Raw genomic sequence first — 1,126 nt, 5'->3', positions numbered from 1 at the left:
TCAATTGTGCTTTGGGTGCAAATTTACAAAGCAAACTTGTTTTACATTCAACAGTTCACGCACATCTGATTTCACACCCCAATTACTATCCCCAACAATAAAAACTCTCCTCCCCTCTCCTCCCTGTGACCACCTCCTCCTTGTGCCCTTCTTATCCATGCATCTGTCTGTATGCTTTCCCTCTATGTGAGTTCTACCCCTCTGGTGTCTCATGGGTGATTGATCTAAGGGGTGCATATCCCTAGAGTAGGTGGGTGTATCGACGTGGGGTAGGTGTTATGTATGTAGATCTTTCTACTGTTGGGCTGAGAGCCAATCCATGTAAATGAGTCCATTTCTAGGCCTGAAGGGTAATGCGGGACCATAATCTCAGGGGTTCCACCAGTCTCTTTCTGACCAGTAATTCTAGTTAGTTTTGTGTTTTTGAATTTTGTTCCATATTTTTCCTCCCACTCTATCCAAGATCTCCTTATTTGATCCCTTTCTGAGCAGTTAGTATAGAGAGCTGGACACCATCTAGTTCTTCTGGTCTCCGGGGTCATGGAGGCTGAGGTCCTCATGGTCCATCTTATATTTGGACTAATTGTTCCCAGATGACTTTGGTTTTCTTCACTCTTCTCTGCTCCAGATGACAGGAGATCAATAGTTGCATATTAGATGGCCACTCAAAAGCTTTTAAAATTCCAGTCGTACTTACAAAAGCAGGCTATAGAACAAAATTTTTATGACCTATATGTGCCAGTTGAGCATGATGTCCTCTAGACCATGGTGCCGAGTCCACAAGCCTGGCAATTCTCTGTCACAAGATGTTTGGTTGTCTCTGAGAAGTTACTCCAGCCCTGTCTTCTGTTGCTTCTGTAAGGTATATGGCTAATTTTGTAGCACAGGCACATATGTAAGATTGTCTTCAGCCAAATCTATCCTTGGTCTAGGTTGTATTCCTGTTCACCTCCCCCCACTGGATCTTCTCATTTGTCTGCATTAATCTGTAGCCTGGTATTTGGTGCTAGTGATACTGCAGCATTATGCATGTAATAGGATTTGCCTCTGTTGTCTATATCTTTTGTGTACATTTCAGTGTCTTTCTTTTCCCCATTGTTACCATGCTGGTAACAGACTCTTTCCA

The sequence above is a fragment of the Orycteropus afer genome, unplaced genomic scaffold, assembly GCF_000298275.1.
Source record: "Orycteropus afer afer isolate SDZICR_OR568_19922 unplaced genomic scaffold, OryAfe1.0 scaffold00867, whole genome shotgun sequence".
Taxonomy (NCBI): Eukaryota; Metazoa; Chordata; class Mammalia; order Tubulidentata; family Orycteropodidae; genus Orycteropus; species Orycteropus afer.
The sequence above is the reverse complement of the archived record's forward strand: the minus strand, read 5'-3'. Positions refer to the sequence as shown.